This window comes from Balearica regulorum, chromosome 1 (assembly GCF_011004875.1).
Source record: "Balearica regulorum gibbericeps isolate bBalReg1 chromosome 1, bBalReg1.pri, whole genome shotgun sequence".
Taxonomy (NCBI): Eukaryota; Metazoa; Chordata; class Aves; order Gruiformes; family Gruidae; genus Balearica; species Balearica regulorum.
In genome coordinates, this window is record NC_046184.1 from 45,537,828 (window position 1) to 45,551,170 (window position 13,343).

A 13,343-nucleotide genomic window follows, 5' to 3' on the forward strand; every position below is an offset into this window, starting at 1 on the left:
GCTGTTTATACAGAGACTCTTCTATGGATAAAATGCACTTAGCCATTAGTATAATTGATTCCTTTGGGGTTTTTCTTCACTGTTACTCCATCGGATAGTCAATTACATCAGAGTAGTAAGGATTTTACTATTTATTAGAGACTTTTTATATAAACCTATTTACATAGTGAGCCATTATGGCAGTTTTTCTGGAAAAAATCAGTTTGCTAATGATTTTTAGGTTAAAACAAACTCTGTGCCTCTGTTCAGGAACTATTCTTAGGATTTTGGGGATCTGTTTTATCTTACATTCAGCTAATACATTTCTGGGGCAATGTACTAGCTGGACTATGATTAGCCTTTAACAGACAGTAACTGCAAATGTAAGATATTTTCAAAAAGACTTGACTTTCCTTAAAAAGGAGTTGATGTGTTTCTGTATTCTGATTCTCTTCCTTCCATCCTCCATACCACCAAACACATCAGTACCAGTGTAGAAACCAGTGAAATTCTTCAATATGATATCTTCTGTTTTGAGAAAAAAAATCACGTGAACATTACTGTTGCTAAGGAGCTACTTATTTATAAGTATTTTGCAATTTGAAATAAGACATAGGTGTAGTTGTATAGGCAGTTTCCATGATAGCTGTCTGATAGAAACCCTTTTTGAGGTTAGCTTGAGTACTGCAAATCGTGAACTCCAGGTTTTGTAAGGATTTCCAATGTCAGGTCACTGCTCTAGGAAGAAGATACATGTTGGGCAGAGGAGTTCTAGAGCCTTCCTGGAAGCTGTGAAGAGTAGCTTGTCAATAAGGCACTCTGGAAGAAGTCAGCAAACCTTTACCATAAGAATAAGAGCCTTGGACACTCAAGTTATGGAAATATAAACTTTGGCTACATTTGTTATGCTCTAACGTTTAAAAGGTAGTGAACATAATTAAGGGAACCAAAAGGGATGGAAAGGGTTGTTATAATTCACATACATAATTTTATCAGATTTTTGAAAACTGAAGAGGGCTTGAATAAGGTGGATTCAGCGGACAAAAACTTCAAAATTGAATTTTCTAAAGGATTTCTTACACAAACATAATGGCTTCATATTCACTCTGTTCCACTGAAATATGGAAAGATTAGTCACTGTTTTAGAAGTATTAGAGTACAGATGATTTATGTGTTGCCTAGGTATATTTTCAAAGATATTCCATAGCCAATGTCTTAAAATAGCTATCACTGATACCATGGCAACACAGGAAAACACTTCCAAGCAAAAGATCAAAAAGCTTGATTTCCTTTCCAAGGCATCTTTGCACACATCTTTGCTGCACGGGGCACATTTCCATGAATTTGTGACAGAGGTAACTAGTCACTAAAACCCAGATGTTTTCTATCAGAATTGATCCTGAAAAAATTGTGAAACTTGAAAAAGTATTAACTAGGTAAGTTTCACAGACGTTAAGTGACAGCATTACCTATTTAAGTTATTAAAGTATTTTTCATTAATAAATGTAGCAAAAATATGCTAAAATCCGAAACTATCCTACTTTTATAATTTTGTGTGTGTACACAGTAAGAGATTATAATTGAGAAAGCCAAGGTTTCTATAATGTGCAGTAATTAAAGCATGCCCTAGATTTGGGGTTTGAAAATTATTTTGATGACAAGTGATCTATTTCCTGAAATGGAAGAACACTTTTCTTTACCCCAGCTCCCCCTCCAGCAAAATCCCATTTAGTGATGGGATTTTTAGGAAAAATACAAGCTCAAGAAATTGTGAAGTCTTTGGCCCAGGAAAATTTAATCTTTCCCATGAAGGAAAAAGGCAATATAAGTAGTTTCTCTCCTTTCTTTGGAATTCTAGAAGTAGATTGAGATACTATTATATCATGGAAGATAGATGCCATGGAAGACCTAAACCAGGTTGGGTTATTTGTGTTTCAGTACTACCTTGACTGAGTTTGGCAGTTTATACAAAGTGAGAAAGTAGGCTGTGCGTGAAGGATTTTGATGAGGGTAATAAAAATTACATTCCACAGAATAATCCCAGGGGAAGGAAAAATGACATTTAATTTCATTTAATTACAATCTCAGAAGATGCTATCGAGAATTTTATGTCATTGTTTGGAATTACTTATTCATCTTAAATAATCTTTACTCCATAATTACTCTGTCCTAGTACTGGAAAATGCGTGCAAGATTTTGATATCACTTTGTAATATGAATCCTCAAGGATTTCAGAATCACTAAAGATAAATAATTGTCCCCTGGTTATAATCCAAGCTTAACACTTTTGAATACAGATTTGTTGTAATTTCGTTAAAACTAATGGAGTTTATTAAAGGAATAACAAAGTTGGATGACATAATTTCCAGGTTATTTTTATGATTGAAACACACTATGAAACAGATCTTCAATTAGTTTAAATTGGCATAAATTCACTGAGATAATCCCAACTTTAAAATAAGCACCAAACTTTCATCATATTAATGACGTTCTATTAGAAACATCTTCAGTTGAGTTCTTCAAGATTCTTAAATATTTGAAATAGCTGAGAATTTTGCAAACTTCTTTCTGCCTCCACTTCAATAGGTAATGAATATCTGTAATTCTTTGCTTTGCTATCAAAGTACAATTTCAAATTTAATGAATTAGCTTGCTTTCACACTCCGTCTGCTACATTGGTAGACCTGAGAGTATACTTTGAATGTCTACATTGCTTATATCCCATTCTCAGGCCTTTTTTGACAGATGTGGCATCAGTATAGCAAAGAAGACTGATTCATTTTGATAACAAAATAAAATGAAGATAGATACAAAATAAACATGCAGCCTGGCTTCAGCCTCCATAAGAGAGATGTGGAAATCATGCAATTTGTTAACATCAAATGTTCCTCTATTCCAGTGTCTTGTCTTCCATAGAGGCCAATAGCAGGCATGTGTAGAAGAGTATAAAACCGTAGGGAGTACATAGCAATGCTTCCTCCAAATACCCTGTCGTGCTTCCAGCACGTTTTGAGTCATGAGCTTCTTGGAACAAAATGATATATTTCCCTTAAATAGCCCTTGATGGATTTGTATTCCTTGAATCCTTCAAATTCCTTCTGAACATACGTAAACTTTTTGCATCTATAGCATGCTGCAGTAAGAAATCAACTGCTTGTTGTATGAAGAAGCATTTCCTTTTAATTGTTTTAGGGTTGCTAACTGCATGTTTCTTTTTGATACGCCTTAAATTGTGTGTAAACGCCAGTACACGTCTGTCCCTATTTATTCTGTCCATCCCATTCGTGATTTTACAGATTTTTTTCATTCCCCCATTATCTGTTTTACACTTTTTATTTTTCATATTACTTGCTCCTGTTATTAATATGTTCCTTACTTGCAACAATCCTGTTTCTCTTCTCTGCACCTTTTTGGGTGGTATTACGTGTTATCAGAGGTGATAAAAACAAATCCAAACACAGTATTCAAGATTCATGTACAGTATGGATTTATATAGTAGCATAATAGTGTTTTCTGGGTTTTTTTTCCTTAATAATTCTTAATAATTTTTTTTCCTCTTCTTAGTACTGGGCTGATCTTTTTATCGAACTGTCAGCTCTCAGTTCAAAGCCATTCAATGTATGTTTAAAGTTAATGTTTTTCCCAATTTGAATCACTTTCATCTACATTGAATTTTATATGCCATTTCATCTCTAATTTTTGTTAGAAATGGCTCTATTTTTTATTACCCTTAGGATCATCAGAAAACTTTGTCCTACTCTTCATTAACTTTTCTAGATCATTTATGAATTTGATCAACAACCTGTTCCAGCACAAGTCTCCTTAGGCCTCTGCTGGTGATCTCTGTCCACTGTGAAAAATGGTATTTTATTCCCATCCTTTGTTTCTGTCAATTACTTACCCACAGGAATACTTTTTTATCTTGTTCTGTGTTTTGATAGTTTCTCTAATGGTCTTGTTGAATGCCATTTGCAAATCCACTCTCTCTTTCTTGTCTAAGTGTTACTTGAAGTCTTCAAAAAAGATTCCAATATGTTTGTGAGATATGACTTCCTTTTAAGAAAGTCATGTTGACTCTTCCCAAATATATTATATTTGCTCATATATCCAATGACTCTATTCTCTAAAATACTTTCTCTCCATATAATTGTGAGGCTTCCTGTTTGGAAGTTCCCTCGACCTGCCCTTGAGCTCTTCATAAGCATTAATATTACATTACCTGTTTTTCAGATCTCTAGAACCAAGGAGTTTTAATCAAGAAGTTGCACATATTGCAGTTTGGAAATTTCATACTGTTTCTAGTTTTTGGATGAATGCCGTGTGCCCTTGGCAATTTTTTCCTGTTTTTCTATAGCTTCTTGTAGGGATCCTTTGATTTTAGATTTCATCTGATGAGTTCCTTCTATGAAGCACAACTGTGGCTTAAGACGTGCATTTAAGGTTTTTTCAATGTTTTGTTTCCTTGAGCAATCCCTTATAGCTTTATCACAATGGTAGTCCCATAACTACTGTCTATTTAGAAGAAATTCTGTAGGCACTCGGATATCTGCAAAAGGTCAAAGAGAATTGAGACTTAAGTTAGAGGTCTGTACAAGTTATTATCAAAAGAACATACAGAATAATTTTTTTTTACTTTTATAACCATTAAAAGAAAAATGTTTTGTTTGCCTGTGCCAATTACACTACTGACCTAATAAAGTTGTCTGTTAATAACCTTTTTTCTTCTGTCACCGTGCAGAATACAGTTAAATAGTTTGTGGTCTCTCAAGGAGATTCAGAATAATACCCTAACACTTTCACGCTCTGAAATGGGGTCAGAATATTTAGAACATAATAAAAACTACATAGCTGAGAAGAAATAAAACTTCACTATTTTATAATTCTTATTGATATCAAGTGCGAAAAGACTAATTATACTGAGAGCAGAAGAATTACTAAAGCTATAAATCCTTGGTAAGCAAGATTACTCTCCTGTTTGAATGGTGACATTTATAACATTGTTGAGGCACAATGTCACTGTATATTTTCTGCTGGTCTGAATAGGGTAATTCCTTCCCTGACTTCTGTAAGAATAGAGTCTGTGCATAGTGACAGCCTTTGTTTGTCAAGAGCAAAGAGCTTATGGTATGTGAACTAATGCCTCTTTCTCCAGCAGTCATTAAGGACATGAATTCCCTGGAAACAAAATACCCTGAAAATGATGGACTACATATGTTCAATATACCACTTATTTCAGTAACATCTGCTGGAATGTAATAATAGTCTTTTGAAAAAATAAAGTATCAAATAATTGCCTATTTACTTTCTTTGAAACAGAAAAAAAGGGGATTGTTTCAATGTAAATTCTTACATTGTACATTTTATACCAAACTAGGCGAATAAATGCGTTGTCATGTTTGACAAGGGAGAACAAATAGAAAAAATGTTTCAAACTGAAATACGACAGAAAAAGCTTTCCTTTGAAAACGAAGGCCATTTTCAAATAAAGAACTTCAGAAGACTTTTTCCCATCTTGAAATACAGTTTCTGCAAATTCATTTAATATATCTTCCACAGTTTTAGTGACGATCATTGATTTTTTTAAGTCTTAGGATCTTGCCTTTTTGCACAACTTCGTAGCATAATGTCAACATAAATATGTAATTGTGCGTGTTCTAATCCTTCAGTTTACAGCATATAAGTAGCCTAAACAATTTGTAGTATTTGAATGACTTCAGCAGGGTTCCTTTTAAGCACAATATTCTGCACTGAGTATTGCAATTTCAAGGCTTTGGTGTGAAAAATCTAATGTCCAGTGTGACCTTTGAGTGTTAATTCCAATTTGGATGTTACAGGGTTTGTCGAGCAGAAGGGAGACTTCTGATATATTATAATAATGGTAGATCCACTCCTACAGTTCTTACAGAGGCCTATCTCATATTAGTTACAGAAGATCTATTTCCACTAAGATAAGATATATAAATTTGCCAGCTAATGATGACTGGGATGAGGGGAATTAGAAGTTGGAGGTATAAAATATAGTTCTGTTAATGTTACTGGTTACATTAAAACTTCTATAAGGATAGCTACATGTTGTGTCTATGCATATATTACACCTCTTTCTCCTACTTTGCAAATGGGATTCGTCTGATTTAGAATATAAATTCTTTTACTTTTTTAAATTTGTGTCATGCCTTGCTAACTGAGTGCTATCAGAGACGTCCGGTAGTATGAAAAGGCGGTAATTGGCTTCAGTGGGAGTTTTCTCTAACTGAAAGAGTTAGACAAGTCTAGTGTATAAAACAACCTTTGAAATTCATCTCCCTTTTGCTTGGAGTTTATTAAAAGCAACTGCAGGGTATTCCATTGTCTAGTCTAAGAAAATAATACTCTACACATAAGAAAATTGAGAAAAATATGTGACCACAGTATAAAGAATTTATATAGAAATACTTTTCCTTTAGCTTATACATTTTTAGCGCAGTTTATGGATTTTGTATGCTATAATTCCATTTTATTTTTGCACTGAAGACAGTTTATTCATATACCATGTTTACCAGTAAAGATGAGATTTTTTCCAGGTAATTGAACTTAAAAATTAGGGGTCATTTTCCTTTCCATTTAATACGGTTGTAATTAGCACTTTGCAAAAATGTAAAATTTTTAATATCATATTTACAATTTTGCATACCAGAATATAATGTTCTTTTTACTAGTAAATATTTTAGTCTGTGCATTTAGAAAATGACTACTGTCTTTTGAATCTTCATATACGTGGAATGGTGTAGTATTTCCTACACTATATATATATGCTGTGTTTATTTCTTAGTCACTGGATGTTTGAGTTGGAGTTTCATGTTTCTGTTATTGATTTTTAATATGACTAGTGCTAATTTCCTAGAACTAGGTAACAGGGCTAAAAACCAATATTTTAATACAGTGTTAGCAAAGAATTTATTTAAATTTCCGATCATAGCTACTAGCCTCAACTTTTATGGCAGTGCCTGGGTTTGTTGGTAGTACTAGAATGAACTCTTCTTTCTCCTGGAAGACCAGGCTTCTTCTTCACTGAGCTACTTCTGAGCCTGAGCTTGCCATCTCCATCCTCACTCTGCTTCTCTGGTTTGTCTGGAGAAGGAAGTCATTCAGGACCTTCCAAGTAGCAGTCCAGAAGAATGGGGGTCCCTCCCTACCTTACTGCAGCCCCTGCTGGAATGACAGCACTGACGTAAAACTGCCAGTAACCATTTATTCACCTTTCACTTGGTGTTGCCCTCCCAGGTTTCCTTTTAGTTTTTAGTAATATGTTTCTATTATTAATAATGTGTTATTATGTTCAGAGTAATAAATACAAAAATCCCTTTCTCTACGAAGAAAATTTAATAAGAATATTTTTAAAGAATCTGATTGATTAAAAAAAAAAGAGAAGGGAAATGAATTTACATTTATAATGCCATTTACAGTTCTCAAATGTGCCCTGTTATTTTTTTCTTTTTCTTTTTTAGTTTTACACTTCTAGGAATGCTGACTATATTCCTTGGCAGACGGAAGGCTCTAGTTAGACAGAAAGAGAGCCTCCCAAGGCTTTTTAGATCACAATTTTTCTATGGATAAAGATGCAATTGGACCATTTATCGTACACTCTTAAGTATGCATTGATTTTCTAACAAACAGCTTCAAATACTAAAATAGAAATGATGGGACAGAGGATAATTAGGAATAAGGGGAAAGGGAATAATTTAGTCCTATTTATTGTAACTTTTATTTATCTTGACCATCAATGTGTCAGGAACTACCCAAGCAAGGACACAATTCCTATGGTTTTTACATCTCGAGTATTGCTCTTTGAATTAAATAGGTGAAGAGCAGATCTTAGTGCCAGCCTTGAGGTTTTAGGTGCCATGTCACTCTTATTTACATGTCTTTGGCGAGAATCCCAAAGCATTGTTGGTCAACAAGTATATGATTAATACAGAGATTTTTCAATGTGCTTGGCGGTCCTTGTACAATTACCTCACACTGACAGCTGTGTCTGATCTTCCATCAGTTGTGCTTTTTCCGTACAATTGGCACTCCTTGTATTTTTGCCTTCAGTATTCTCTAGCTGCCCAGGAATGGTTCAGAATGGAGCCTTCACGTAGTCTTGCATTTCTTTTATTTTCATCTTTGTTTTTCTTTTTCTTTCATGATCACAGAAGGAGATCATAGACACTCAAGTGCACTGGCTGTGAAGTACAAAAATTCAACTGAAGTTGATTAATAAGTATCTGAACTCCGGGTTTCTCATGCTTTGAAATAGAGAAAATGGGGGAAAAAAAATAAATCAATAAAACCTTTGAAAAACAGCTGCACAAATCAGGGGGAATTAAGCATCTTAAAAGCCTAAATCATACACTGAAGTGAGAGGCAAATTGGAGAATTATACTTCATAACTGTAGTGGAATTTGGAAATTAGGGGTATAAACTGTGAGGATGGACAAAGATGAGACACTAAGACATCAGGAAGTAAGACATCAGCTGAAATAGATGTTAATATCAAAATAATAGCAAATGAGTAGGAGATGTGACTATTGTAATAAAAAAAGATAAGAAAATATAAAAAGGACATTGACGTTCTCTTAGAAGTACTTCTACATTGGCCTATTGTGTTGCTATATATATATTGCAATATTTTACATGGGCTGATATTGATCACACTTCATAAAGAAATGTAGATGCGGTGGTTTTAACCAATGCAGTTTTTGAGTGGTAAGAGACAAAGATACATTTAAGCATTTAGAACTGACAAGATTATACTGCAGTGATAACTCACTGAATGGTATTATTAGGAACTACTGATAATACTTAGACCATTTTGAAATACATTTCAAATTCTTAATATTAACATTTTAATATTCTCATTTCAAATCATTAATACATATCTGTATTAAAATAAATGGCAAAAATGATAGGTTAAATTCAATACAGAAACTGATTTCAGTCTTAATGGTAATTTTGAAAGGAAGTGTAAGGTATCTGCCATTAAAAACTGTGAACGGTTTCATACAGCCCTAGCTGTGGGCGTACAATCAGCATAACTGTACTAAATTAGAATAAGGTCTGTCTTGAAGTTATGTTCTCATGCTGAAACACTTCAAGAGACTGGTGTTTCAGAACGTATCAGTAATAAATTGCCTAAGTAAAGATGAAGTTTAGGAATGAAATAAGCAATGCTTGTTTTTCTAAAAAGAATATAATTTCTTAAACAAAATATGATGAGTAGAGTGGGAATTTCAGCCTGTGCACTAAAAACATATTTCTTCTGCCTTCTCTTTGCCACGTGCTGTTTACAATCTGATGAACTTCATTACTAGAAAATAAATCTGTTGTCATTATGCCTATACTAGAAAATCTTAAAATCTTAAAAATATAATAGAAAGATAAAGTGCATTTCAAGAAAATCAGAATCCTCTATTTTACATTACTTTGCCATTTTTCATAACTTATTTGTGTTACTTTGTTTTTAAAGAGCAGATGAATAATTTCAAAACAGACATTATAATCAGCTCTACTGTACCACACAAGTGAAACAAAACTCTGATTATTTTTATTTTTTCTTTCATAAATTATCCATTAACCATTGAGATAGGCATTGTTTCGTGACAAAATTTGTATTGTTTCTGCCAGGATGAGTTTAACAAATAGTGTTCAATACATTACTGCAATAGAACTATCTCTTCTGGAGGGTAAGGCAGAAAACATAACAAATGAGTTGTTATATTGGGAACTGCAGTTTGGAACAGCTGGGAATTGCAAGAAATTAAAAATATGAGAAGCATAAATGCAAATATGTTTTCATGAAATGTTAGCAAAGGAAGATAAGAAACTGCAAGACCACATGGAACCCTAGTTAAGTTTATTTGTCTAGTAACAATAAAACCTGTTGGTCCTGTTGTTTCATAGAAACTGTATAGTGCTGTAAAGCTGCGCGAAGTAAATTTTAGATGTTAACACACTAGAAATTGTAGTATCTTAGAGTTGAAGAACTATGCAAGGCCTAATATTAAAGATAGTGGAGAAGCTCATCCCATTCTCTTGAACTTTCTTGGAAATCCATGTGCACGTACAGAAGGATTAGCCAGTGAAATCCTTTCTTTTTACTTCTGTTGCCAGATATTTTTTCTATAACTAGCAAGAAAGGAAGCATAAATAGAAAACATTCAGTGTTCTACATTTTGGAAATCCTGTTTCCTAGCTATGCTTAATTGTTTTATTAGTTAAACAACTCTTAAAAAAATATCTTTGAAACACTGCTGAGGCAGTAAGAGTCTTAATGGATCTGTAAATGTGATGGTAACAACAGTAAGGCTAGCCTGAAGCTTTTCTCTGATCCAGGGAGAATTAAATCATGATGAGGGAAGTTGTAGTTGATCTAATTATAAATATATAATATATTTGTTGTGATTTATACATTTTTACTACTCAATGTTTTCAGTATATCAGATGTCCATATGTATTGCCTTTTTTTTCACTTGGAAGTTAAATAGAAAGGGAGAAAATCCTTTATAAGCAAAGTTCAAAATAGTACTGGTGCTCCAAATGGTATAGGGCACTAATATTGCAGTGTTACAAACTATACACAAAATGGAAGAGTGCTGAAGTCCCATTCCTCCACAAAACTAAACAGCAGTTTACTGAAGGTCTTACAAAAAAGGTCTAAATAATTAGAGGACAGGAAATAACATATGATTTCCAAGACTAAGTTAGGAAATAAGAAATAAATTCTGACAAAATATTAAAGAACACTCATAGTATTGGGTTCCCAGAAGAAGTGGAAAGTTAATCTGACATACTTCATCGAAAATTTAGACTTGTTCAGTATGAGACTTTACATTTACTCAAATTTAAAATATTTTACCAATATAGACCTGAGGCTTTGTATTCTCTTTTGCTAGACAGCATTGAGTGAAAAATTTTATTAATATTTTTCAGTTGTGGCTGGCATCTGAATGTATTTGCACTTGTTTCCCAAAGTGTTAATCATCTCCTCCACTGGATTTCAAGTATATAATAAACTGAAGTCAAGACAGCTTCTCCATACAGCATTTCTGCCTGTTAGAGGAGTGAGAAATCAGCTGCTGAAGTTAGTCAGTCATGAGACATCCCTGTGGTCACAAGAAGAGTTAGGAAATCTATTGAGGGATTGCTTAAAGTATGAAAATATTTAAAAGAATTCTCCCACCTATGTTTTAAGATCCACGAAGTTCCTTTGTTTTTCAAAAGACATGAAAAAAATTGTAATGGAAAAAAGTGATGAAAATTTGGAAAGTTCCTATTAAAATCCATTTCTAGGGGAGGAGATATTATGGCTATCAGAAAAATGTTCTTTAATGTCAAAAAAAGAATGGTAAGGACAGGATTAGTTTGTCTAACTCTTCCATGAAACTATGATTGTTATTAAACCCAGTCAGAGGGAACTAATAGGAATCTGTTCTGTGGCTAATGGTTGGAATTGTTCTTTTATTCAGCATTATATGTTTCTATGTAATATATGTTTTGTTTTATCCTGCTATGTGTATCTGGGTGATTTTGATGAGTATGTTTTCACACTTCAGCCAGATGTAACCAATTTATGGGGACAGAAGGAAATAACAGCAAGTATCTTCAAACTACTTACATTCATATTTTATCTCTGTAGGTTTCCAGGAACCATACTGTTCCACAAAGGCAAACTAGGATACAACTTTTCGTGTTGTTCATGATGGTGCTTTAACTCTGTTTCCTGTGTTCTCTTCCTCCACATTAAAATTATGGCATAGTTTATAGATTTTGTTCTAGAACATAACAGAATTACTATTTCTTTTGCAATGTTTTATTTTGGTGCAATATTTGCAGCAATTAGTTTTATTAAATGTGTGATCTAATCTTTTTAAGAGGTTAGCTTAGAGGTAAAGTCATAGCTATTTAACTACTAGGTTCTAGGTTTATACCCCAGCATAGCTTCAGTTCAGCTCATCAAATGATGACCTAGAATTCCCCATTTTGTTGACTTCTCCTAGGAAGAAGAATTCTGTCTGAGTGGCTCCTGTATATTGAATTATAACATGATTGTTGCTTTGTGTCATGCTGAACACTTGTGCTGTTTGCTGTGAAATCTTCTATAGAATACCCATACTTAAAATGTTGCTTGAATGTTTTTTTGAGATTTGTATCATTTAGAACAGCTGATGTGTTGTCAAATGGAAGCACAATATGGTAATTAGTGAGTTATATAATATTAAGAATATCTCAAAATAGTTGCAGGCATTAACAGAATTTCCAGGGGTTTAAAATGTAGCTGATAAATATATGAACCTTATAGCAATATATGAGTCATACAATTTTTTTTTTTTTAATCAACAATGTGCTTGAGAGTGGACTGGATATGGAAAGATAAATAGAACTCAAGGCAATATTGTAGATATATGTGGTCAACTTTGGATATACACAAAAAATTGTAAGAGCAGTTTCAGTGATCTAAATGAAGATGGTGCTTTGCCTGATTATCTTTTTCAAAGGTGTCATGAATTCTTCAGAATTATGCATGAGGATATTGCACTAATATTGAGATTGTAGCTCAGTGGGTAGCAACTTGAACTTGCATGGATGATTAGTTTGCCTAGAGGACAGGGTGTAAATTAGAAGGGGTAACTTGGAAAGATCAATGATTTCATCTTTCTAACTCAGTTTGCAAATTTTTATTTTGAAATGTTTTAACATATATATTAGTCTAATTAATATGAATCATAGAATAGGAACCATGGCAGTCATTGTTTCCTTTGCAAAAAATACATTCGGTAAGTTCTTATTACGATCCCTGTGGTACAAATACTCAGTTTTATTCCATGTACTCAATAATTAGACTTGAAGTTAATTAATGTTTCATATCTTGTCATGAGACACTTACAAATTCTTAGTACATTCCTAGTGCTGAAATCAGTTGCAATCTGTTTTGTCAAATTTCATCTTTATATCTAAAGGAATTATCTTTCTCCTTCTGCTAATTATCCAGAATTAACCTCCTATTCTTAAATCACGGCCCTCAAACTGGTATTCATCCCCTAAGAGCCTCTGACATTTCTCAGGGCTAAAAGGAGAGCAAAGTGTGAGGTTGCCTGCAGAAGATTACCTGCTTGCTGTTACTCCCTAGAGATCAGCAAAGACCAGGGACTAACTACTGCTAGAAAACCGAGCGCTTTCGCTGTGGGGAGGAGGGTCATATCATTTATAGTTTCCTATTTCCCTTTTTCTTTGCTCAACTTTCACAAAATGAATTCTACTTACATGTATGTATCTCAGACTTTCGGTAAATTTGAAGAGTCGTATTTCTGCTGTCCTTTTTTTAACCCCGTTACACTGATTTCTCT

At 33.6% G+C, this 13,343-nt stretch overlaps 1 protein-coding gene across 8 annotated transcripts in view; it reads left to right on the forward strand.

The window, feature by feature from the left end:
- The window catches only part of METTL25 (methyltransferase like 25), a 63,983-nt gene that overhangs the window by 27,977 nt on the left and 22,663 nt on the right, over nucleotides 1–13,343 (forward strand). The window lies entirely within an intron of this gene.